Source organism: Tasmannia lanceolata, unplaced genomic scaffold (genome assembly GCF_043159265.1).
Source record: "Tasmannia lanceolata isolate RefF3 unplaced genomic scaffold, GAP_Taslan_0.1 ptg000018l, whole genome shotgun sequence".
Lineage (NCBI taxonomy): Eukaryota > Viridiplantae > Streptophyta > Magnoliopsida > Canellales > Winteraceae > Tasmannia > Tasmannia lanceolata.
This window is the reverse complement of record NW_027518695.1, coordinates 16,341,182-16,366,934: the sequence shown is the minus strand read 5'-3', so window position 1 is coordinate 16,366,934 and position 25,753 is coordinate 16,341,182. Positions and strand designations below refer to the sequence as shown.

General features: G+C 40.4%; 2 pseudogenes; both read left to right on the top strand.

Annotated features, from left to right (window-relative positions):
- The first annotated feature begins 438 nt into the window (after positions 1-438).
- On the top strand, positions 439-4,040 carry LOC143850098 (cytochrome P450 81Q32 pseudogene; annotated as a pseudogene).
- A 1,033-nt stretch (positions 4,041-5,073) lies between these two features.
- LOC143850096 (putative BOI-related E3 ubiquitin-protein ligase 3) lies at positions 5,074-14,269 on the top strand (annotated as a pseudogene).
- Positions 14,270-25,753: the final 11,484 nt, after the last annotated feature.

The following is a 25,753-nucleotide window of genomic DNA, read 5'->3' as shown; positions in this document are numbered from 1 at the left end:
ATTTTGGCTGAAATTTCGATTTTTTGTGCTGAAATTGATTTCGACCAAAATTTCGGTTTCGGCCCGGACCAAAATTTTCATGAAATCGAAATTTAAAACCATTATTACAACTAGCCCAAACAGGAGTACATCCGTCATTTTGTGGAAGAAATATGGAACTAAATGGGACTATACGCGAGTCGGGTAGGGTTGAGCTTTTGGTAATAGGAATGGTTGTTACAAAGTATCCTGACATACGCATAAATCAATTTTATCGATTGTGATAGAATTCGAATATTTTCTCTTAAAACACATATAAGTAGTCATCACATACGTCACACGACGAGGACTCACATAAAGGTGTTGGATTATTTTTCTCTGCTATTATTAGCCGTAGAAAGGATATGTCCACGACCCCTTTGGCTTGTCTGCAGTGTACCTATAAGAGAGTCCCCACTTTCCACTAACAACCCAAAAAACAACATTATGAATTTCTTCTTCTACTACTTGGCCATCTTCCTCATCTTCCTCCTCTTCATTTCCAAACACTTTCTCTCTCACCATAAAAACCAACCCCCAACCCCTCCCTCTCTTCCCATTATAGGCCATCTCCACCTCTTAAAATTACCTCTCCACCAAACCCTAGCCAATCTCTCCCTCCAATACGGCCCCATCCTCCTCCTCCGCCTCGGCTTCCGCCCTTTTCTCGTCGTCTCCTCCCCCTCCGCCGCCGAAGAATGTTTCACAAAAAACGATATCATTTTCGCCAATCGCCCCACCTTTTTCGCCATGAACCACCTCAGTTATAATAACACTACTGTCTCCACCGCCCCATATGGCCCACACTGGCGCAACCTCCGACGAATCACCACCCTCCAAATCTTCTCCACCACCCGCATCCTTACGTCCTCCGATATCCGATCAGAAGAGATTCGATCTCTCACTCGAATGCTCTTTCGAGACTTTGACAATTATCAGAGTTTTCGAAAAATTGAACTACAGTCGAGGTTCTCAGAACTGACCTTTAATGTCACGATGATGATGATTGGCGGAAAGAGGTATTTTGGGGAGAAGGGGGTGGATTTGGAAGAGGGGAGGGAGTTTTATAGTGTTATTAAGGAGGGGTTCTCACTCGTTGCGGCGTTTAATTTGGGGGATCTTTTTCCGTTTATGAGGTGGTTTGATTATCAGGGGTTGAAGAAGAGAGTGGTGAGAGTGCAGAAAAGGAGGGATGCTTTCTTTCAGGGGTTGGTCGATGAGCGTAGGAGGAGGAGGAGGAGAGTGGGTAGTTCTTGTGTAGGGGAGAAAAAAGAGAGAAAGGAGACGGTGATTGATGTTCTACTATCACTGCAGGAATCGAAGCAGGAATATTACACTGATGAAATCATCAAAGGGGTTATTGGGGTAAGAATCTCTCTGTGTGGCCTAATTAATTTCAAATTTTAAGGGCTAAAATTAGTGGGAATTAAAAGAAAACAAGACACCCCAAACAACTGAGTAGAATTGGGGAAAATAAAATATCACAAGCAAGTAACTAGAATTATTGTATGAAACAAAGAATTCATATTAGCCAAAATGCACCCATCGGAACTCCTACGTTAAGCTCGTTTGAGAGAGAGCAATACTAGGATGTAGACCTAGCAAACCCATGGGTTGGGTTGGGTAGGGTTACGCACGGGTCATGCCGGTGCAGGTCAAACGGGGTTGGGTAAAAAATGAACCGCATCCTTACGAGTTAGCACCTAGGTGACCCGCGCCTACTACGGGTGGGTTGGTTCAACCCACGGGTACCTGCAATTTTTTGCCAAAGAGTTTTTTTTTTGGTGAATAAGGAAATTATAGCAACAAAAACAGAAGAAGATCGAGACTTAGAAAAAAAGCCTGAAGTACCCTCATGCAAATGAGTCCCCTTTATACTAGGTTGCATTTCCTCTTAAGCATCAAGTATTTTTCTTTCTTTATTCTGATCGTTCAAGCATTGCAGGAATCTCTTTATTTATTCATATTTGATCTCTTTCTGCACTTGACCCAGAAAGGACATCACAATTTTCTTGCTATTGCGAGCCCAAAGACTAGGATCAAGTTCGATGTCCGTAATCATTTCCCCCAATGTTCAACAATTGGGAAGTGTTCGTTCAGATTTTGACAAAACGATTGTGTCCATAACCGATTATGGGGCTCAAACTCTCATTAATTGGTTGTGGTGATACAAAATGAAGAGAGCCTTAGTTTTGAAGTTTCGACTGTCCCTCTCCCAAATTTGTCACCATAGTAAGACCACAATAAGGACCTGTTTGTTTTAGATTTTTGAAAACCGATTGTGATTTGCAAACTGGTTATTGGACTCAAAATTACATTTGATTTTGAGTCCAATAATCGATGATAATCGGTTGGGACTCGCAATTGGTTGTCAAAATCTAAAAGGAACAGGAGTAATGTTACCAACGAACTTCTAAGGAGAGTCCCCATTGTTAGACAAAACTATTTCATTTGGCCTCTGTTTCTTTCAACGCAAAATGGGGGTAAAACAAATGTTTGAGTTGTGCCCATTTTTATGTGAAAAATGGGAAATTTTATACCCATTTTACGCCAAAAGCAACAAAGCCATGATGAATCATGGTGAGTCATTTGTTGAAGCATCAGACTATCCATTTCTCTTTTTCTTTGATCTCACGGTTCGTATGGATTGCTTCTCAATGAAGTAACACAAAATGCATGGAGTACCCTCCAAAAGAGAGAAACCCCTTCTTTTATCTGAAAGATGTCCTTTGTTGCAAGTTACGAAATGTAGCCGGTATCTACTCGAACCAAAAAAAAAGAAAAAGAAATATGGGTATCTGCGGGTTGACCCGACCAAACCCATGTTTTGGCGGGTTGGGTGAACCACGGGCACGGGTCGATTTTGCCAGGTCTACTAGGATGGGTGACAACTTCGGAAGCCCTCGTGTTGCACCCATAGTTAGCAAAACATGATTCGGCAAAAAAACGGGTCGGCAAAAATACAGGTTTAATACGGTATTGGCTCAAAAAAATGAAGTCAAAAAACAAAAACACAAGAAAATGAGTTTAAAATTTTGTCATTTACAAAATATGGTGGGGGTAAAATTGGAAAGTTGGCGAAAAAGAAAAACGTGTTTAAAACGTTTGCCTCAGAGAAACAAATAGAGTTTTTTCATTGTAAAAGTTTTAAACAGATTATTAAACGGCACACCAATAAAACGCAAACGCCGTTTGAAACGGACTTTTGCTAACTATTGTCGCACCCTTGTCTCTTATAAACGCTTTTGTATTTATATTTTGGGGTTGAGCCTCTAGCTCAATTGGTAAAGACTGTTAGTGAGGTTTGTGGTTTAATCCCAACTTAGCAAAAATGAACAGAGAGGACTATCATTATCAAAAAATTGCTTGGATATATCAATTCTCATCTTTTTCCATTTGAATGTAAATGGGGTTGGACAGCTGCATATGTTTACATTGCAAATAAATGAATAACCAAACTTGATTAAGATGATGATGTTTTTACCCCATGAGTCATCTGAAGAGTGCACCGTCGGAGGTTTCGACGTGGCACGTGGCACGGTCCTGATGGTCAACGTGTGGGCTATCCATAGGGACCCAGAGCTATGGGTGGAGCCGACGAGTTTCAAGCCGGAGAGATTCAAATGTATGGAAGGTGAAAAGGAAGGGTTTAAGTTTATGCCGTTTGGGCATGGAAGGAGGGCATGTCCTGGAGCAAACTTAGCCATGAGGGTGGTGGGATTGGCATTGGGAACTCGAATTCAGTGCTTCGAGTGGAAAAGGGTTGTTGAAGAGAAAGTGGAGATGAATGAAGAAATAGGACTTACTATGCCCAAGGCCAAGCCCTTGGAGGGAATGTACAGACCTCGTCAAACCATGATCCATGTGCTCTCTCAAGTTTGATCCCCATCTGTGATGCACTTTCTTCTCTTTGAAACTCATGTACAATATATGAACTGTTTTATGTATTTTGGTTGTTTTCCCATTTGTGTTACAGTTACTGTAAGAAAAAATAATGGATGTGTTTATAATGTTGAATTGTTGATCATGGTGTGAAATTATGGTAATCCATAGTAATTTTTCATCTCTTGGCCGGGTTTCTGTTTGGATTGCAGGAATTTTTTGGAGGAGTCCAATTTCTTTTCTCTGTTTTTTAATATGAAGAGGGGAGGATAAAACGATGAGAAGAGAGCTCTTTTTGTCTCTTTTGGAAGATCGAGAGTGTCTTGAGAAATAATGCTCTTGTCTTTTTGTAGATTGAAAAAGTAATAGAGTCGTTGGGGAGTGATAGCGCTCTATCTTGTCATTCTGATCGTTTGGTTGAGGTTCACCGTCTGTGTCCTTCGCTTACAAAAAAGCGTTAGCCCCCCCCGGAGTTTTATCTCCGGAGTAAGTAAATAGGCACCACATGATAGTTACAAACAAAGACGAAGTAATCTGAAAGGTTAATGGTTAGAGACCAGTTACTGATGGACTTGTTGAAAATTAATGTCCTTTCTACAAATAAGTTTGAGTCAATGTTTTTGAAATGGGTGTCCTGTAAAAGCCTTGGAAATGTTTAGTTTATTAAGAGGGTGTGTCTGGAAAAAGAAAGAGCACTGAAACTGAAGTGTGTGGGAAATATCTGTCTAGGAAATGATAAGTCAAGCATAGGAAATGAGTAGTCCAAGTCTAGGAAGTTGTTGGACTTTATGTTTTGTATTTAAAAGTGTTATGAAAAGTGTGTAAGAAAAGTCTATATAAACAGTTATATGCCATCATTTGAATAGTAAGAAGAAAAGACTAGTCTTAGAAATTTTCAGATTTCTTTTTCTCCTTTCTTGAGCACGGCACTTGCAACTTATCTTACTTTAACAAATTGGTATCAGAGCACTCCAGGAACGATAAAATCTGGGTGTTGTTGAAGGTTCTTATGGCAACCAATAATGGAAGCCTCAACATTTCTCAACCTACCATGCCAGTCTTTGACGGAGAGAATTATTACTTTTGGAGCATTAAGATGAAGACTTTGTTTCTATCTCAAGAATTAGGGACTTGGTAGAAAATGGATATGATGATCCTCCAAATGATGAAAAAATGGAGCAAAACAGAGACAACAAGAAGAAGGATGCCAAAGTTCTATTCTACATTCAACAAAGCGTTTCTGAAGCGATCTTCCCAAGAATCATTGGAGCTACAACCGCCAAAGAAGCATGGGATTTTCTCAAAAATGAATTCAGTGGTAATGAAAAGGTAAAAACCATCAAACTTCAATCTCTTCGTAGAGACTTAGAAAACCTCCATATGAAAGATTCTCAAAGCTTGAAGGAACACTTTTCTAAAGTTTTAGAAATAACTAATCAGATGCGATAGGAAAGCAGTAGTGCTAGCTCCTCATCCGACACCTTCACTTCACGCTCCTACCGCCTCAGCAAGTTGTGCCGCTAACCGATGCTTACACTGAAAAAAAAAGAACCCCCCCCCCAAAAAAAAAAAAAAAAAAACCCAAGAACAGAAAGGTATTACCAAAACCCAACAAAGAACCACATTTGAATGCAAGAAATGTTAAGAAATATGAAGTAGAATGATGGGTACAAAAAGACAAGCCTATACAGAGTTGTTCTCCCTTGTTGAGAATGTCATAGAAGAAGGAATAACAAGTACAATGGTGATCATTCTCCTACCACCTAAATGGAATTGATAGTAAAACCATGATAAACCCATCAATGAAGGAGAAGGAAAGAAATAAAGAAGATTTATTGAACCTCGTAAAGGAAACGGGTACTGGGTTCTGCAGAAATCCTCTTGACACCACCTTGATCGACAATTCGGGTTGCGCGCTTGAAGTTCTTCCCGAACAAGAAATGCAAGCTGGGATTCAGAGACCCAAATATGGTTTCAGATTTTTTTTTTGATTTTTTTTAAATTTTCCTTTTTTAGGGTATTTGAGAAAGTGTTGAAAATGGAATATGGAGAAAAGAGAGAAGGGATACTGACTGACATTGAGAGCTGATCGTCTGTCACTGTTTTTATTTTTTGGCTAGACTTGGGATGAAGATCTCGAGCTGCACTACGTACCTCATGAAAGATGATCAAGCCAACGTAGTTCGGAACGAACTTTCCTAATACGCTCCTAAAACTCAACACTTTAGATTTTTTTAAGGTTTTTGATGTTTTCAAATGTTTTTTATATTTTAAAATTCTAATGTTTTTGATTTTTCAAATATTCCAATATTTTTGGACCTTTAAATTATTTCACTGTTCTTATGATTGTAAATGGTTTCAATGTTCTTGTGATTTTCAAATGTTTATGGATTTTAAAATTTTAAATGCTTTCACCCTTTTGGTCAAAGGCCAAAGGGAACATACAATGCAACACCCTAGGGTAAGACCCCTAGGGTAAAGAGGAAACCCCAAACCAATAAACTAGTATCCCAAAACAAGATGTAACAATCCACAAACAAATAAACAAGTGTCCCAAGAACAATGAAAATGATCTAGGATCCCAAATAAGTAAAGCTCTAATAAGACTGAGTTAGCCTCTAACCAAAATGAATGACAACAACTCTAAAGGAGAAACATCAAGTTAACAACACTAAAGAAGGGGTGCAAATGAGTCAATGACTCTCTAATAACGCTACCAAAATGTGAGGGCAAATAAGTCAAAGGCTCTCTCTAGAAGAAAGGGGGGCTCTAACATGAGGCTAGGTAAGTCTCCCATGGGTGACTCGCTAATGAGACAAAGCCTGTCTCCAAAGGTTTTGATTTTTCTGCTAAGACACAACTTGTCTCCCTAATGGATGGGCTTTTCTGCATGAGACATAGCTTGTCTCCTAAAATAGGGGCTCTAGATGACTCTTTCATTGCGCTTGCAATGAATAAGAAGAGTACATATAACTAACAGGCCAAGTCGGTCTCCAACTAATAGGGAGGTGCAACTACATGCGAGACTCATGGAGTTTCCTAATGTGACTATCTAATGAGACCACAATGGTCTCCTAAATGGAAAACTCATGGAGTTGGAAGGTCTAGACATGATTTAGAAGTGATCATAGAAGTTTAGATGTCTTAGTTGACATGCAGCACCGGTTCCATTCATTTAGCATAAAAAAAATTGAAAGCATCCTACACAACATGAAATTTTTGCAAATAAGGCTCTAAAATATAAAGTAAATCATGAAAATTGATCAATATATGATTTGCGACTTGCTAGCATGCTCATCATATCCCAATACAGGCATTAGAATCAATATAGGCTCAAAACAATCTAAAAAAAAAGGATGAAATTTCCACCCAACATGTAATTTTCACCAAAAAGGGTAAACAAATATCAAACAATTCATGAAAATGATTCAATATAAGATTTAAAACTTGCTACCAAGCTCAAAACATCTAAAACAATCATTAAAATTGAATAGAGCTCAAAGTTGTTAGTGATTTTCAAGAAATGGTACAGTTATGACATATAGTGTGAAAAATATAACTTTGCATTGACTTTTGGACCCCTCGAACATCAAAATCATAAAAAACGCTACTAATAAAAATTGTAGATCTCAGTATAAGAGACATTCTCTCAGTTGACCACTTCGTTTGGATCTGGCCAGAATTGGCCGGAAAATGAACTCTTTCGATCCATCGCCTAAAAGACATATTAGTGTTTTAACTGAAAGGTCAGGCTCAGTTTTGACACTCAAAACATCATTTCTGAAAAAATTTGCTCAAGGACAAAATATTAGAAAATCTTATGAAGAACATTTTTTCCTTCTACGGCTTCGGATGAAACAGACCTGAAATAGCTTAAAAATTGTCAAAAAGCTGCTGTTGAAGAAATGACAGTTTTTTTTTCAGAAAAACTGAAGCTTGTAAGTAGTTTTTGACATATTAAAAAGCCTTTATGTAAAAATTTACTCAATAAGACAGGTTTAGGAAATATTATAACGAACACTTTTTCAGTTGACAGTTTTGAACAATTCCGGCCAGAAGCAGCCAAAAAGTTACTCGACGCGATAATTTCTAAAACAACGTGGACTGAAAACTTTAAACGAGCATAACTCTCGTCTTTTGGCCAAATTTGGGCCGCCATATGTCGAACTGACCAGCTCGACGAGATCTACAAGATTGAGATGTATTGTTTTAGAAGTTTTGAACATTTGAGGTCAAAAAAAAAAATTCAGAACTGGACAGCGTAAGGATCATCATAGCAAGGAGAATACAGACACATACACACATATACACTTATATTCACACATATGTGTGTACCTTCATATTCACAAGCATTTACTCACATCCCTACCCACTGTCACCTATACTTCTCATTCACATACACAACTGTACACACGCACCTTTATACACAGGTACACACTCATATAGAGATATATTCACAAGCACACATACACAAGTATTCTCACATACATATTCACGTACACATGCACACAAACACTCACAGACACACATACTCATGCACACAAACACTCACAGACACACATACTTACATATACTCAAACACATACACACATAAAATGAATCAGAGTGAGGGTGCATTTGGGATTCAAACCTCTCATCTCATCCTATTTTACCTTCTTATCAAATTCAAACATGAGTAAAATGAAACTGAGAGTCTAACTTCACTCCTTATGCATTTGAGGATAAGGGGATAAGCCAAATGACTGAAAACAATTTCCTAAGCTCAAATACCCTGAATAACGGAGATTACGCACCTACAGTGGAGATGGAACCCACATTATTATTCTTTAGACTTCATGTACCTGAAAAAGTGGGACCAATAGGGGAATTTGACTAGTTCATGCTGCAACGCCTTCTAGATAAGTTCATTCCGTTCTTGCTAGTGAACTTGATAGAAACAAGTGACTGGAGCGGCATATGGTGCTCGCCCAACATATTTAATGCCGTCCATGCTCCCTCTTCCATAGCTTTCATGGCTGTTGAAAATCGAGGTGCAATGTAAGTGTACGCTGCCTTGTTCATTGACTCTTCCTGGCACCACACTATCTCCGCATTTGGATATCGCTTCAGCTCTCGCTAGACCAGGTCATATGGGAATGGGTAAAGCTGGTCAGCTCCTCTTCGAGATTAGAGTGGTTGTTCTGATGCTTCAGCCATTGATTATCCATGGATAAAGTACGCAAGTAAAGAGATCTACCAAGACACAATCATCTCCACCCTACCAAAATTAAGCTACTGTATGCTAAATGCCCAACTATCACCACATTGCATAAAAAAAAACTTGGATAAGGATCAAAGATATTCAGGTAATCATGAATATTGGTGATAAGCCTAGTCCTTGGGACGCCTAACAGTTCCAACCTTATAGCTCTTTCTTAGTGTATTCCTAGATGCCTAGAGAGCTTAATGATCCCAAATAAAAAATAAAAAATGTAATTGTATTGGATAGGGATCAAATTTAGAAAGTGAAGCCACCCCATGCCATAAAAAAAAAACACTTTGAAATCAAAAGGAATGATCCACACATTAAAAAAAAAAAAAAAAAAAAGATCGAACCTGTTGCAAGTTTCCTCGAGCACAAATTTTATATCCAATACTTACCATGGCTTTTTCCTGTCTCATTACTCTTCTCATTTCTTAGCCTAAGCATCCACTCAAGTTATGGTAGCTCAGTAAAAGATCAACCACAGTAAAAAGTGACCAACTAACAAGAATAACTCAATTCGATTTGGTGTTGTTTATCAAAACTGAGTGGTGCTAACCAAAATGAATTTAAGACAAGCAAATTTGGTACCAAAATTCACACCACAGCACTGGTAAGAAAAAGAAAACAAGCAAATACCATATTATTATCAGAAGAACGAGATCATCACCAAATTATTGTAAAACTAAGCGATATAGGATTACCTTGATTAGGAAGGATTACCAAGATTTAAAAGGATTGCCCGATCTGATGATTCCTCTACCGGAGAAGATGAAATTGAGCGACTGAATCTATAGATCTCGCCGGAGCTGATAAGATGAAGATCAGAGGTTGCGGCTCGCAGATGAGATGAGAAATTGATCGGAAATGAGGCCAGATCAAAACCTCCTTCTTTTTTCTCTGCTTGCTGATGGGTTTTCCCAATGAAAATCAAAAGGGAAAATAATGATGGTGGCTGAAAGTGAAAATAATAAACAATAGTTGATGCTTGAATGGAGAGGGGAGATTTGGCCGGAATTTGTGGCATTTGCCGGAATCACGGAGGCTTGGCCGGCACCGGATTTAATGGAGGTGGCTGAATTCCGGATGGAGGTAGTGTTGGTTAGAATTTTTGAGAGATGATGGTGGTAGTGGAGGCAAGAGGTGGTGGCCGGTCGGAGTTAATGGTAGTAGGGGTGATGAAATGGGTTTGGATCTGTGGACCCTGATCCGAGAGAGGCGGGGAACGAGCCCCCACACGAGTCTCAAGATCATCCACGTGAATGGAGAGCTCTACCAAGGAACTCTCGAAAGAAGTGCCCCTCACAGCATGAGTGGCGATACAAAGGGAGATACCTCTCAATTCGGGGACTAGCCCAGATTCGAGGCGTACCTTAAACAAAGAAGAGTCGCCATCCAAGGAAGTGGGCCCTGAATCCCATACTATACTCTGTTGCAACGGATAACCAGAGATATAAAAGAAGGTTCGTGCCTGGTTATGAATTTGGAAGGTCCGAAGAGCACCTCATCCGCCCAAGTGCAAACACCTGGTCTCTTATGCCATTTACTTATTGATTTTGAAGAGTTTTGGGCGAAAGTCATGTGAAATGAGAACGAATATCTCCGAGAAGACGTCTATCTAATCATGCATGTCTCGAAGATGAATAATAAGCACACATAAAGAAGTTAAAGAAGTGTCACCTAAGAATAGCTAGATTTTAAGTGAAATGTCTAAATGATGTCTAAGTTCTGGTGTGCAAACACATGCATGCTACAACTAAAGGTATAGGGTCTGTACATGAAAGTAAGAAAACACAACAAAACATACAACACAATTCAACTCTATACACGACTCGACAAGACGAATCCTAAAACTCTAATGCAATACTTGACTCGGACCAGAATGGCCATCCACCTTGGCTGCTCTACGTATCCCGGCCTCGAGAAGAATCAGAGTCGACGTAGTTCGATGATCTATTCTAAACTACGATGCCTAACCATCTAGAACCGCTATCCTAGAATCGATCCACTAGACTCGACTGGTTTTTAGAGCTTTTTGTGCGATTGCTTAAATTCAAGTGAATTGTAATTTTTTTTAGGACTCTCTATATGCACTAATTAATGCAAGTTGGTTAGCCTTAAGCTAATGCAGGTGGGCCCTATACCCTATGTGTATCTAGGCTGTGCAACCTAATGAAAACTATGAGTTGACTATATGCTTCCTAGTCTAGCCATCAGTTCGACTAAATGTCTAACTGATCAACTTGAGGCCTCCTAACTCTAGGGACACTCACGCGACAGGACACACCATATCAATACAAATCAGGACAGCCTCCTAACTCTAAAACAACCCAAAAATCTAGGACAGACTCCTAACTCTAGGGGAAGATCTTCTTGAAAAGGTTTTGAAGAATTTTTGTATATTTAGAGGTTTTGAAATGCTTATTTTGAAAGGTTTGGCTGGACCTGGGAGGTGGATCCCAAGCTGCAATACGTACCTCTTGGAAGAGGATCAAGCCAACGTAGTTCGGAACAGTCTTTCCTAACTACTCTCCTAATGACTCGAGATTTTTGACATTTTTGGTTTTTCAAATGTTTTTGTTGTTTTTAACATAAGAGGACAGAATCCTATCATCATAAAGGTAGGACAGACATCTGATATCCCGCAAAGGTTGGACAACATCCTATGCTTTGCGGGGGAAGACAGAATTACTACTCTGCAAGGGTTGGACAGCATCCTATACCTTGCAAGATTGAATAAAATCACAATGACTTGATGAGAGGCTGGACAAAATCCTAACCCCTATGATGATAGGACCGACTCCCGAAAGAAGGACTGACTCTCTAGCTAAGGACAGACTCCTATGCTAATGATTCTAAGAGAGGTGCTAATGAGACATGGCATGTCTCCTAAAACAAAAAGATAACTAAGGCTAATGAGACAAAGTCTGTCTCCAAAGGGTTTGAATTTTACCACATGAGACATAGCCTGTCTCCTCAAAGGCGGGCTCTAGATGACTCTTTCATTGCCCTAGCAATGAGAAAGAGAACCTAATTATTTAAAAGTATCTAAAAGACTGGGCAAGTCTTCCAAATTAAAGAGGGGAGTGCTATTTGGACTGATCAAGTCCCCTAGGGATGGGCTTGGGCTAACGCCTTCATCGCCCTTGGGCCTATTTGAATACCTAAACCAAGATCGAAACTCGAATAAAATATTATCCAAAGATTATGAACAAATGGAATCGACGTCTAAAAACAAAAACCATATGCCCAATCAAAAGGTTTGCATCACTAGAACCAAGATTCACAAGGTTAAGGCATAACAGAGAAATCAAAGCCCGATGGTGTCAATGCTCATAACTATCAACTAATACCCTAAACTTTTAAATTTTCATAAAACACCTTAGTTGACAAATCATTCATTATGAGGTAATGCTATCACAAGTTCTATATTCCACCTGCCCTTTTACTGTTTGCTATCCATGACTATATAGTGTTGTGTATTTTTGCAATCCTCTAAATAATACTAGCAGGCTAATTTAAGGAAGAAAATAAGAGTTTATTAAGTCGGTCCAATCATTGATACAACACAATAATAATACTATTACACTCTAAGAGAGCAAGCATTGGTACAGTCCTGGTTCAATAATCATCCACTACTTGCTTCAACTCTTAACTCAAGAAAATCAGTAACATTGTCTTAAAAAAAATAAAATCAAAAGGGACAATCTGGGCAGTGAGATGACCTGAAAATTTACCCAAAGCAAAATGACAATTCTATACTTTGCATACAATTGCCAGGAATCAAGAGTCTAAAATTAATGAGCAAATGACTAGTTTAAGCTTTTGTTGGAATCAGCCATTTCGAATCCCCTAAAAGAAAGTCATTAATGTAACTCGAGTGACTTCAATAAACACACAAGGCCAATCCACCTACAGTCATCATATGCCATGACAGACCAACATAAATTTCATTCAAATATCTAAAACCCATTTTCTCAATCTATCATGATGCATATCTAAAAAAAAAAACAACTGATCAGAACAAATTTACAGAACTTATCAACCATGACAATATGAAATCATGAGCAATTAATGATAATAATCAACTACACACCTTAATCCATGGCATAATTTCAATTCAATTCATAGGAAAAGGAGTCTACCTGTGTAATTGATGAAAAGAAGGTCCAAAGATGCAAAATGATTTCTCACCACTATTTGCAACGATCAGATTCTCCTAGATGTGACAGGAGATGATGACCAGTAGAAACGAAATTTTGACGGGACAATCGGATTTCGGTGATGAGGTCGGAACAGACCACAGTCAAGGAGAAAATACGATCGGATCTAATACTTAGATCTGTGAAATTATCAGATTCTGGCAAAATTTAGTATAGAGAAAACCAGAGCGCGAATTTGTTGAGAGGTTACTGCGATTACGCTGGAGAGCAGATCTTGAAGAATGGAGCGGTTTTCAGTGATCCTGAGAGTGAATTAACCAGTTCCGGTTCGTAAACATTCCAAAAGTTCCACAGAAAACCGATTCTGCTATGATTTCAACCGGTTTGCAACAATCTCACGATGATAATCGATTAAACGGATCTGGAATGACATCAACAAGCGGAAGATCTCCTTTTATTGAGCCTCTCGCTCAAGATCTTGCCTCTTGCGTATACCAGCAGAACACGGAAATTGACACATGGATCCGATTCCAGAACGAGAAGCTTCGATTTGGATTGGAAGAGTCAAGAAACAGGCATTGTAGATCTCTATTCTCGATCTTAGAACAAGAAGTCTTGAAAAGGCTAACAGTAAAGGAAACAGAGCTTCAAAACATGAACCAGAGGAACGCAGAACTAGAAGAAAATGTGAAGCAAATAAGCGCAGAAAATCATATCTGGTTCACCGCGGCAAAGAACAACGAGGCGATCGTTTCAAATCTCAGATCGAGCCTCGAACAGATCATTTTACATAACACTGCTATGTTGAAAGAAGGTTACGGTGATAGTTCCGATCTCAGTTACGATGCGCAGTCCTATCCCGTGTAGGCATCTTTGCCTCTGTAAGGATTGTGAATCGAAGCTCGATTTGTGCCCCATCTGTAAGTCATTTAAGAACGTCACTCTTCAAATCTTCATGTCCTGATTCTCTCTCTCTCTCTCTCTCTCTCTCTCTCTCTCAAATCTCAGATCTGAATTTCGGGGCTTGGAATCCCACCTGAGAAGAAAGAAAAGGGTTAGGGTTTTCACTTCTTTTTTCTTCTTTTCTCCTTCTCGTTTCTCACCAACGAAAAAAATGAGTCCCTTTCTTTAGTTCTAATCAAAAGTATTTATAGAGGAATGAAAGATTTTCACCCCCTCTTCATGCCCTGAACAACCACCTTTAAACACACCTCATCTACTGTTTTTACTCTACAGGGGTGGCTCGAGTGATAAATGGGGTTTGGGAAGGTGGAAGATGGGGGTGGTCGGAGAAGGGAAAAGCTTGTCGGAGATCCGAGTAATCACCAGTTAAGTGGATTTTCTCCCTCTCTCTGCTATCTCAAAGAAATAAAGATCCCCATTTCTCCCAAACCTAGTCGACCCCCTTCTTTTAGATAAAGAATATGCTAATATTAGCACTCCCAAAATTTAGTAATTGCACACCTCCCTAGCTATCTTATCTTTCTGCCTAGTTCTCATGTACTCTTCCTGCTCTAATTCACCCCTCTTTCATCCCAACTCTAAAGGAAATGGTATCAGCCCCACTGATTTTGATTCTGCACACCCTGGCTTGTCTCTCACCGGACAACCCATAATAACACATTTATGACTTTTCATTTTACCCTACAAGGTGTCTGGACGAGAAGAAGAGGGTTACCTCACTTTGCCGAAATGATACTAGTATAGCCATGTTTTGGTATTTGCGCCACCCACTTGATATTTTTTTCTTCTACTATGTGATCCATGGATACTCTCATTTGTCTAATTCACCCCCACCTAATTTGTACCCTCGTTTTTTTTCATGGACAGCCACCTCTTTGGTGTATTAAATATTTATGACTATTCCCTTGTACAAGAGGGTGGCTTGGCTCGGATTTTTACCCTCTAATTTTTCTCCAACGTGAAAATGAGCTTCCCCCCAAATTCCTTGATCGAATGCTATTTATAGATGAAAAGCAATGTGATGATTTCAACATACTTATGGTGTAGTAATTGCACATCCCCACTCAATTTCTTCTTTCTAATCACCTTGCTCTCAAATTAGTCTTGGTACACCCAGGTTTTGCTAAACCACCACTCCTTTATATAGAAAATGATATATTTCAAACCCTCCTTTCCTCCACTAAACATTGCATGTGTAGTTGATTCACCCACTTGCTGTTCGGATATAGGGAAATTACATTGGCAATCCAATGATTTGATATAGGCACAAAATCAACTCGTCTTTTCTTATTGGAAAGATCATTGATGTTAACGCTACAATACTTTTATAATGGCACAAACTTGGCTTGTCCTTGTGCTCGCTTTTTGCCCAGCTTACTTAGAAATTTGCAGGGTGCTCTTGGGAGTGGTAACAACTTCCAGGTAACATTTTACGTTTGGACGGACAAGATGATCTAACGAAAATACCAACATAAGGTTGCGGTCACACATTGGAGCTTAGCGGTGCACACAAAGGAGTGCCAGTATCAAGAATTCAAGGGTATTTTGTAATTTTTGCACATTTCAAGAAAATGAGGGAGGGAACTGAGGCAACTTGACAAGCGTCTCAATAGGGGTTCAGGGATCATTCGATCTCCACAAAGGTTTCAACGATAATCCATAAGTGGACATTTTCAATTTTTATTTTTTTTTTACGTTTGGAGCTCAATTCTTTAGGGATTTCGGATATTTCGGGATTCAAATTTTGAGAATTTTATTGAATTTCGAGATTTTTAGGGCCCGGTCAAAATGGGCTGTCTACAGGATCTAGGGTTTGAGGAAGATATAATGAGGAAGATGATGGTAGAAAGATTGAGGAGGGTGGAGATGGTGGCTCGGATGGGTGGAGATGAAGGAGTTCTGAAGCTAGGCCATGGTGGTCGGTGGCAACGGTCGGATTCTCACCGGAACCTCGAGAAGTTGTTGCCGGATTCACGAAATAGGAGAAATGGTGGCTGATTCTAGGCTACAAATGAAGAGGATTCTGATGGGGATGGAGAAACAGTGGATGTGGTAATGGGTTTGGTGATAAAAACGGTGGTGGTTGCAAGGAGAAGATGGTGGCTAGTGGAGGTAGGAGGTGTCGGCAATGGGGGTACGAAAGGGGTTTAGGAGATGGAATGAGGGTGGAGGTCTAGATGGTGGAGTGATTGGCCGGCGGATGATGATCTGTTGGAGGAGATGATGGCTGCGGCTCCCTTTTCTCCCTCTCTATTTTTTTCTCCCAAATCTTCTCTCCCTTTTGCAAAAATGAGGCCCCCCTAAACTTCCTGGGAGATAGCTCCGTTTGGATGTCGGAATTTTTTTGGTTCTTGGGACTTTTGTGGAACAAAAAACTTCCTGGGAGATTGGTGGGAAAAAAAACTCCTTGGAAGTATCCCGGTAAAATAAAAATCTCATGTTTGGTTGACCGGACTATGGCGGGAAGAAAAAAATCCAGGTAAAATAAAAATCCCAGCTTTGTTTGGTTACTTGAACTAGTGGGAAGAAAAAAGTTCTTCTTTTGGTTATTTTGGTTCCTCGGATTTCGTGCGGGATTATTTTGGTTCCTGGGATCTTTTTTTTCCAGCTTTGGGTTTCGTGCGGGATTATTTTGGTTCATGGGATTCTTTTGTGCCCACTATATAACCAGCAACCAAACGTGGGTTTCCCGCGGAAATTCCACAAAAGTCCCAAGAACCAAAAAAATTCCAGCATCCAAACGGAGCAACCGATTGGGTTTTGCAAAGGGAAAATGACATAATCAGCCCCCCCTTATTTACTTGGACAGCCCCTCTTAGTGAATTTATGGCTATTCACTTGAGGTACATGAGATGGTCCAAGTGAAGAGCAGGATGAAGGTTTTCTTTCCTAATCATGATCTTAACCCACTGATTTGATCCAATGGCCACCAAAGATTGCTTGTGAAGGAAGCAACATAAATTCCCAAGAATGCCCTCTTTTTACATGGGAAACGATGTATTTTACCCCTCTATTCCACGGACAGCCCCTACATAGTATATTTGCAATTATTTTTTTACTATAGGGAGTGGCTTAGGAAAAGACATGGGTCAGTATTTGGGCCCTGTTTCATTGCATACGGTATTAATAATGGCACACCCCGGCTGGATAATTCACCTCTCTTTTGCTTTGGTTTTGAGATAAAAATAAGAATTGGGGGGACAACTTGGGTTAAATTTCTTGGGATTCGGGCTTCAGGATTTTATTCGATATCGGGAAATTAGGTCAAGTCAAAATGGGGTGTCTACAACTCCTTACTACTACTCTGCGAGTTTGACAACCCAACAGTACTTACTACCACTACTCTCCGACGTAAATAACTGCAACTCAACACCCGAGAGAGAGAGAGAGAGAGAGAGAGAGAGAGATCCCACCTAACTCCCATAAAAAACAATTGCAAGGATATCAATTCTCTTCGTTTATTGTACAACGCTATTCGATCATTGTAGACACCCCATTTTGACCGAACCCTAAATGAGCGTCGTTAGGGTAGAAACCTTATTAAACTAGTGTTTTAATGTCTCAAATTTGTTCCTAGAATAGGTTAGGGTCTCATTTAGGTCCCTGTAAATTTTTGTCCGAATCCGTCGCGGTTCGCCTAGCAAGCGGACGATGTTTGTAGAGTAGTGTAGTGTAGGAATAAGGGTGGCGATTCAGCCAGGAGCGGGGGTGTGCAGGAATTTAGGAAACCAGTTCAAATTTTCTATAAGGGGTTGTCCAGGCAGAAGCAAGGGTATGCGGATTAGTGTGTAGCATAATTAGGGGGTGTTTTATCCTGAAGCAGGGCAATTTCGTAATTTGCAAAGATGCTTTTCTTCCCCTCCAAGTCACCATTAAGGCCTAAGCTAGGTTAGTGAGAGCTTTAGGACTAGAATTAGCCAGGGGGGGAATCCTATGTAGATTAGGCTTCCTTTGATCCCAGCCCTTAAACAAAAGCTGATTTGAAGGGCTAGGATCAAGGGGAGGGAGATATTTTCCATAAAATTTCCCCCCTCCGCCATTGCCCGAGGCCCCCCCCTGTAAGTTAGAAGATGTACAAAATGCATTGATGGGGGCTGTCCAAGGGAGAGGAAAGGGGGGGCAGAATATATCACCTTTTCTGGACCATTTCTTTCCTGGGCCCCCCCTGAGGGAGAAAGGAGTAGTCATAAATATGCATAGAGGGGGGTTGTCCTGGGGTAAGAAGGGTCGAGTTTATTACTACCCTATATAATCACCTAACGAGTTAGGGTTAGAGGAGGTTTTTTTTTCTTCTTTTTCTTCGTTCGAAGCAGAGGAGAAAAAAAAAACCAGAGAGAAAAAAGAAAGAGAGAGAGGAAGAAGAAGAAGGAGAAGGAGGCAACCACCTCCGCACCCATTTCCCTAAAATCCAAATCCCACCCCATCTCCACCTTCTTCTCCACTTTTCCATCGGCCGGCCACCTCTTCTTCTTCCCCAACCACCATTTTCTCCGGTGGAAACCCACCTCCTGCATCTACCCCATCATCTTCCACCTCGAATCCCCATCCCCACCACCACTTCTCCACCTCCATTCTTTTCCTTCTTTTTTCTCCTTCTCCGGCAACTCTCCGGCAATTCCCTCTTCTCTGGCCATTCCTCACCTCCGGTAAGCCACCGGAACCCAAGCCTCGCCATTATTTCCCCCCATTTCCCCTAATATCCCAAACCCACCTCCACCACTTCAGCCACCCACCTCCACCACCACACCATCCTCCTCCTCCTCTGCAAACCCCTAATATCCCAAACCCATCCTCTGCAAATCCGGCCACCACTTCAATCCACCACCTCCATTAAACCTAAACCCTCTTCATCCTCTGACCACCAAAGCCTCTCAACCACCACCACCATCTCCGGCCGAATCCTTCCCCATCTTCTTCTTCTTCCCCAAATCCACCGCCATCTCACCGGCCGTTTCTGTAACTCCGGCCGGTCATCTCCCTCCTCCATTACCATAACCACCCCATACCCATCCCACCACCATCAGCCTCCTCCCATCTTCTCCTTCATTTTCCCCTTTTCTCCTCTGCAAAACCAAAACCCCTCTTCAAAATTCATCTCCACCCACCTCTCTATTAACCCCCATCCAACCACAGCCACCATTTGTTCTTCCTCTCATTTTCTACAAAAACAGAGAGAGAGAGGGATCCGGCCACCAATCCCACCTCCACTTCACAGCCATATCTCCCCAAACCCTTCTCCATTTTGCATAAGAAAATTGCAGGAGAGAGAGAGAGAGAGAGAGAGAGAGAGAGAGATTCTTCTTATTCTTATCTTCTTCTCCGTCGAGAATCCGCCGGAATTCCGGCAAAACCCAAAGATCCAATCATCGCCGTCTCAAGATCCAAGTCAGTTTCGTTTCTGCAAAGTACCGACGATTTGCGTCAAATTTTGGGTAATTTTCTGGCTCCCTCTAAAATTCGTGATTTGTATGGGTGTTTTGTTTACTGTTGATAGTGTTAAAGCTATGATTTATTTTTTTACACTATCAATTTGGGTTTCTCTGTACGCCAATTGATCTTGCATTATTATTAAGATAAAGAGGCCCATGTTGGTATCTCTTCTCGGTCTCTCCAAATCTGCCCTTGTAATGGCTCGGAACCAATTGTTCCTCCCCTGCTGGTTAGATTTGCTTATGTTTGAGCTCAAAAGATCATGGTGTTTGGTTAATGGTGAGAATTAGATGGCGTTAGCCATGATTGGGTCATCCCTTATGTGTCTTTCATCATTAATGTGTCTCTCCTAGAGTAAGGCAAGCTAACTTTAGTGAGATTATTAAAGTTCAGTAGTTCCCATTTGATTGCATTTTCCTTATCAAGCATATATAAAGTAATATATTGGCTTTAGGGCGCTTGAAAGATGACGATGAATGGGGGGTTGTAGAATGTAGCTGATTGTGGTTGTACTGATACCATGTCTTTGGCATTTGGATGTTGACACTCTCATGTTTGATAATTGCACAGCTCCATCTTGCCTTTTTCGGTTCATTGGGGTGGTGAATGTCTTGGAAATGATTGTAGCATTTTGTTAGGTTTGTAAGCGCTAAGAGGAGAGGTGCCTTAGGAAAAATATAAAAAATGGCATAATATTTCTGTTACTTCCCCAACTCGGTCTGCGAGTACTCTTTCTTGAGAATGATAGGGAGCATTTGACACCCCTTTGAATGCTTAAAGACAAGTTGAGTTCACACAATCTTAGGGATAAGGCCATGGTGATACTATTCCAATCTTTCAACATCAGTCCTTTAAAATGATTCTCGCATGGACATAACTTGCCTTTTCTCTTTACTTTGTTTGTGATAACCTTTTGGGAATGGCAATGACCTTTCGGTAGTACAACCATGCTTTGGTTGTTGCTATATGCCCTAGCTTGCGTGCACTCTTTAGTTGGATGGTGACAACTCTTAGAGTAAGAAGCTTTCTTCTAAATACTTGCATGTCCATGAGTAAAGTTAGAATGTAATCATTTAACCTGTTGAATGTTGAGATTTTCATCATATCATTTTGAGTAGTGTGGATGTGTTCGTGACCTACATAGATTATCTCATTTCAGGCTATGGATTTGTTCTTTATCTTGTTTAGACTATCAGCTAGATCCATCTCCTTGTTTATTTCAATGATCGACTAGAGTTATTTTTAGCTGTGCCGAGTTGTTGAGATAAGCTAAAGGGTTGAAGCAGGTGGTGTAGGGTTTATCATTCAAATTTGGCGATGACGGAATATTTCTTGAGCCAACCTCTCGCCCTTCTTATCATTTTCTCCATCTTAGGGTCTTCGCAGGGTTTGAGGGGTTTCCTTTTTCGGGATTGTTCTTCATACGTTCCTTGGGATCCTCTTCGAGTTTCGGTGTTCCATCTTGTTTTGGGAACACTTCTCTTCGAGTTTCGGTGTTCCATCATGTTTTGGGAACACTTCTCTTCGAGTTTCGGTGTTCCATCATGTTTTGGGAACACTTCTCTTGGGTTTGGCAACGATGTAACGTTTCTTGAGCCAACCTCTTCCCTTCCTGCCTTAGAGTTCTCGCAGGTTAAGGGATTTCCTTCTCTCAGAGTATTTAACTAGTTAGAACCCTTCTCTGGGCAATGATAAGGTTACTTGGAGCCTGTCTTTGTGTTTTGTGGCTCACCATTTTTTGCACTTGAATCTGCACAAGTTGATGCCCCCTGTTATGCACCAAAATTTATAAAAATCAGAAATATCATTGCATGCATTTGTATAATTTGTTGAAAATTTAATATTCTTCTTTATGTTAAGTTTTGAGTTAGGTCCTGAAGATGAATGGACTGTTCAGGTGAGACTATCCTGAAAGCTTATCATACTCATATTTATTTATTTTTTACTTAAATAAATTGTTTTAGGGAAGAAGGAGATCAGATGACTACTCTATTCGATGTTATCGACATGAGTACTGTCTGATTTCAAGGCGGGATATAGAAATATTATCATGTGTATTTGATATCAGATGATTACTTTAGCATCATCTGATTTCATTGGAGTCCCCGTATTGGGGTTTGTGGTTGGCTTTGAAGTGTTTGATATTGTGTTTACTTTATTAGGCTATCCAGCGGCTGGTCTGGACTAATTAATGTTGTTTATCATTTTATGATTGCTATTCTTGCAGATTGTGCACTCTTTAGTTGTAAATCATACTTTGCTAATACTTGATTTGTTTTTATAATAATTAAATAGAAATTTGAGATTATCTGGTAGCCTTTTCTTCTCTTTTTGATAGACTAACACAGTCTTATAGATTTCTGTTAAATTTTCCTTAGATGCTGGAATCCCCTCTCATTGCGAGGGAGATGAATGCGCTAGCCCAAGCCCATCCTTAGGGGACTTGCTCAGTCCAAGTAGCATACCCCTCCTTTGTATATAGGAGACTTGCCCAGTCTCATTCTCTTACTAAACCTCCTCTTTGTGCGCCGTTTGGTTTTGGGAGAACACCCTACTCGGCTTGGCAGCATACCCCTACCCTTATGGGTATTGGGTTGCACATTTGTTGCACCCTAGGGCTAGGCAGCTGTCCGGCCCGGCTGGGTGTTTTACCTTTGCCAAATATGCACAGGGTCTCTTATTCCTTTTTATGTCATTTGTGTCTCGGAGACAAGCTTTGTCTCATGTAAAGAGTTTCCCCTTTAGGAGGCTTACCTAGCCTCATGTTAGAGTGGCCTCTTCTTTTAGAGTGAGTCTTTGACTCAGTAGTGTTATTAGAGAGTCTCTGACTCATTTGTTCCCCTCTTTAGTGTTGTTAGTTCGGAGTTTCTCCTTTAGAGTTGTTGATTACTTCGCTTTGATTAGAGGCTAACTCAGTCTTATTAGAGCTTTGCTTGCTTGGGATCTTGGATCGTTTTCTCTCTTCTTGGGACGCTATCTTTCTTGTTGTGGTTCGTCTCTTTGAGGCGTTAGTTGTTTGTTTGGGGTTTTTCCTTTTTGCTTTAGGGCTTTGCCCTAGTTTATGGTTATGCTTGTTTGTTCTCTGTAAGAGTGAATTCATCTAAAGGTCCTGAGCATTGGAAAAGCTTTAAAATCCAAAAACATTAGAAATTTAAAACTCAAAAACATTTGAAAACTTTAAAAATATCAAAAACATTTGAAAATAAAAAAAACCTTAAAAAATCTGAAGTGTGAGTGTTTCTTTTAGAAGCGTAGTTTGAGAGTTCGTTTCGAACTACGTTGGCTTGATCCTCTTCCGAGGTACGTAGTGCAGCTTGGGATCTTCATCCCCAGTCCAGCCAAACTTTGTAAATAGACCATTCAAACTCTTTAAAAAGGTACAAAAATATTTCATAAACCTGTTTTCGAAAAATCTTCCTCTAGAGTTAGGACTTTGTCCTAGATAGAGAGTTTTAGAGTTAGGTTTTTGTATTTGATTTGTTGTGTGCTTGTTTGTGATTGCTTTAGAGTTAGGGGTTTGTCCTAGCTAGGAGCGCCTCCGTCCGGTCAGTTGGCAATTCACATCGCCGACTGATGACTAGGTCTAGGATGCGTTGGTGATCCCATTGTTTTCCTTAGGACGCACAGCCTAGTTACACATAGGTTGTAGGAACCACCTGCACTAGCTTAGGGCTAACCTGCATTTAGTTAGGGCATATAGGGTGTCCTAAAAATCACAATTCACTGGAATTTAAATAATCGTACAATAAACTTTAATAATTGGTCCGGTCTTTTAGATCGAGTTTAGGATAGAGGGCTAGGTGTCTTAGGCATCATAGCTTAGAATAGGCGCGAAGAACTACGTTGCCTTGATTCTCGTGGAGGCGGGGATACGTAGGCTTCTTTGGATGAATATCAGATCATCCGAGGACTCGGGCTAAATCGTTTAGAGTCTTAAGATTTGTTGTGTTGTGTTATATTGTATATTTTGTTGTGTTTTCTTACTTTCTTGTGCAGACCTATACCTTTAGCTGTAGCATGCATGTGTTCGTCCACCAGAACTTAGACACCCTTTAGGCATGTCACTCATAACCTAGCTATGCTTAGGCAACGCATCTTTCATTTTATTTTATGGGTGTTTATTATCTTTGTCCTCAGGAAATGCATGCTTAGGTAGACGACTCCTGAGGATTGTTCCCATTTCACATGATTTTTGCCCAAAACTCTTCGAGGTTAATAATAAATGGCATAAGAGACCAAGTGTTCGCACTCGGGCGAATTGGGGGCGCTCTTCGGACCTTCTCCATTCGTCATCAGGCACGGACCTTCTATATCTCTGGTTATCCATTGCAAACAGAGCATTTGTTTTGGTTCCATGGCGTGTCCATGGATGGCGACTCTGAGTTATTTTTAGGTACATCTTGGTTTCGAGCCCTGGCTCCTGATCAGGATGTATCTCATTCGTTTTGTATCGCCACTCATGCTATGCTGTGAGGGTGGCACCTGTTTCGAGAGTTCCTTGGCAGAGCTCTCCTTCACTTTGTGGAGATCCAGAGGGTGTTAGGGACCTGTTCCCTCACCGTCCTCGGATCGGGGTCCACAATCATGTGCAAATGTATGCATAGTGCTGCCACATGTCTGCATGCATAATAGCTCACTAGATATATAAACTCAAAGTTAAGATGATGTTTTTAAACTTAATTTGGGCTTTGGTCAGTCCATACTGTAACAGACACTTCAGCATTGACGATGGAATGGGCAATGTCACTTCTACTCAACCATCCACATATATTGGATAAAGCTAAGGCGAGCTGGACATCCACGTGGGACATGGCCGTCTGATCGACGAATCGGATCTTGCCAAGCTTCCATACCTCCACAATGTCATCAAGGAGACGCTCCGACTTTATCCCGTGGCCCCACTTCTAGTACCCCACGAGTCATCTGAAGAGTGCACCGTTTAGGGTTTGTTGTTGCTGTTTTTCTTTTGGCCACATAGATGATTTCTTAAGATAGTCTTCATTCGTGATATTCCGTGAAAAGAATTGCATACCTTAATTTCTAGAAATAGTAATAAACGATGAGTTAAGTATAACCTTCGATGTGGTGAGATGAGGCACAAACGTTTTAAGGTGAATTTGAGCCTACACGGAAAGAAACACCAATGCAACCATGAGATAACTATCTGATCCAACGTTGATTTCATTCCTAACTGCATTTTGAGAGAAATTTCAACCTCATATGCGAAATACTTATAATTGTTCAGACAAAAACAATAAAAGAAAATATAAACAGTAAAAAATATTCTATAATTTTCAGTACTATAATTTTCATTGCGGCTTTGTTTCTTTGTACGTGAAATGGGCGTAAAATAAATTTTAGTCCCATCTTTAATTTATAATTGGTCATAAAATTTGTTTTACGCCCATTTTGCGTCGAAAGAAATGGAGCCCATATAAATTGGGAGTAAAAATTGTTTTACATTCATTTTACGTCGAAAAAAATGGAGCCTATATAAATTGCGAGTAAAAATTGTTTTACACCTAGTTTAGGTCGAAAGAAATGGAGATTATATAAAAATAGGGGATTTGCTAGGGACCATTGTAGAAATGCGTTTAGCTGTCGGTTGTCGCATGAGAGAGCAGCCGCATAGGCTCACTTTTCAGCAGATTTTACCTTAAGCGTTTAATTCATCTAAGGTGGCTGCTCTCTCACGCAACAGCTGGCTGCAAAATGCCTTTCTATGTAAAGGCAAAACGTGACCTTGGAAACACCCTTTGGAAATGTTGAAGCATACATGCTAATTATAGATTTGCAAGGGGACCATCCTATAAAGGCATTTTGTGGCCGGCTGTTGCACGAGAGAACAGCTACACAGGCAGGGGCGGAGGCACATATAGCATGAGGGGAGTCATGCGCCCCCCCCCCCCCTCCCCCCTCTAATGACTTGCAAAATGTCTTTTATGGTGCATGACAGTACATGCATGCTTATCATCTTTCTCGATATCAAATATCTTTTATGGTCTCTAGCAAATCCTATTAAAGGAACAACTGCTCATATATTGTAGCATCATGG